Source organism: Pinus tabuliformis, chromosome 5_2, assembly GCF_031772625.1.
Source record: "Pinus tabuliformis cultivar Carrire ecotype Pingquan chromosome 5_2, CPIR1, whole genome shotgun sequence".
NCBI classification, from domain to species: Eukaryota; Viridiplantae; Streptophyta; class Pinopsida; order Pinales; family Pinaceae; genus Pinus; species Pinus tabuliformis.
Window position 1 is genome coordinate 673,784,545 of NC_142306.1, and position 1,722 is coordinate 673,786,266.

The following is a 1,722-nucleotide window of genomic DNA, read 5'->3' on the forward strand; positions in this document are numbered from 1 at the left end:
ACTCATTTAAATTGAAATCACATCAACACAATTAATTTAAATTGGTATATTCGATTTTGTATTGCTCTTTTTCACAAACAGTATGCCAATCACATTCAATTTAAAATATGTACTTCCAAGTAGAGTAATCCAGTTTGATTCAATCTTCACGGGTTAAAAACACTTGACTTCATTCATAATTTTTTATAATATCATAAGTACAGAAAACGAGATTCGGTCCATCAATTTTTTCTACCAAAGTAATTGGGCTTTGGGCTTCTAAATTCATGTCGGCCGCTCTCTCTACTCTAGATACACTAGCATGCGAAGATTTAATTAAAAAAAGAGAGATATGTTATTATTAATGTGATATCCATATCATTTCCCCTCCATCTCTCTCGTTTTTCCCTTGCTCCCATATTAGGATGTGGGCAACCGGTGTTGTGGAGTCCGGGCCCCTCTTTACCACCGATCCTTACGAGTCCATAGCGGATTGGAATACGGCCGTGTCCTTCTCTAAATGGAGTGGCGTTACCCACAACAACCGTCATCCAATGGACAGAATTATTGCCCTAAAACTCACAGCTATGGATCTGCACGACCCCATTTGATCTCCTCCTCCCAACACTTTGTCATTTCTCCTCTCACTTGATAATTAAGGAAACAAATTCCTCTTCAGCCTCCTCCCAACACTTTGTCATTTCTCCTCTCACTTGATAATTAAGGAAACAAATTCCTCTTCAGCTATAGACTACCTCTCCTCTAATCCCCCACGGTCCTGCAAGTGGCAAGATGATCCACATCAACATCAATTAAAAGAAGCAGACCCTAAAATCTCAAACTTCCAGAAATGAAAACAAGAATACAAACCACATCAACATCAATAAAAAGCAGCAAACCCTAAAATCTCAAACTTCCAGAAATGAAAACAAGAATACAATTTTGTGTCAAGACCGCAAACCTCAGCCTCGGCGTGGTAGAGATCACTTTTCGCCCAGTTCCTCTGTATCGCCACCACAGAACACGTGAGAATCCGTCTCATATTTGGAAAAATCAAGCAAGCGGAGGAACGACAAATTGCCAAGAGGAGGAGAAAGCGGGACCGTGAAGATCCATAGATGTGAGTTTGACGGCAACTAATCTCTCCCTTGGATAACCGCTGCTGTAGGTTACGCCACTCCAGTTGCACAAGGACGCGGCCTCGCTCTAATCTGCATGGACTCTCAAGGATCACCGGTGATGAGGGAACCGGAATCCAACAGTGGCCGCTCAAGATCTTGATATGGGTAAGCGAGGGAAGAAGAAGAGAGAAAAAAAGGGAAAGAAGAGAAACATCGTATAGCGAGCGAGTGATTTAGATGAAGTAATGCAAATTTATATAGCAAAAATAAAAAATGGATGATTGCATTTCGTGGGGTCAGTCTAGAGATATCCGATGAAAGAAATGCGAAGAAAGAGGAGCATGATGCTGCCAGCGAGTGATACGGAGAAAGGCATAAAAGTATGGAAATCAATATAAACAGGGTGGCGTCCTTCAAGTAAAATAATAGAATATGTATGTTTCCTTTTCGTGGGGTTACACTAGCGGACATGTCCCTCAGGGATTCCCAGGTAGTCCAAACAGGGTACAAGCACCGACTCTGAACATAGTAAAGACGGGAAGAAGTTATGATAATTTGATGGGGAGTGAATGAATAAAAAATGTTTGTCAAGTGTTTAATGAGGTATTGTCGGAATTGTCAA

The 1,722-nt window shown here is 41.1% G+C and overlaps 1 long non-coding RNA gene across 1 annotated transcript; it reads right to left on the reverse strand.

Annotated features, from left to right (window-relative positions):
* Positions 1 to 256: 256 nt before the first annotated feature.
* On the reverse strand, positions 257 to 1,348 carry LOC149160907 (uncharacterized). Its single transcript, XR_016261474.1, has 3 exons — positions 941 to 1,348; positions 660 to 757; positions 257 to 594 (listed from the first exon to the last, which is right to left on the reverse strand). It is a non-coding gene; the product is annotated as an uncharacterized LOC149160907 (long non-coding RNA).
* Between the last annotated feature and the right edge of the window lie 374 nt (positions 1,349 to 1,722).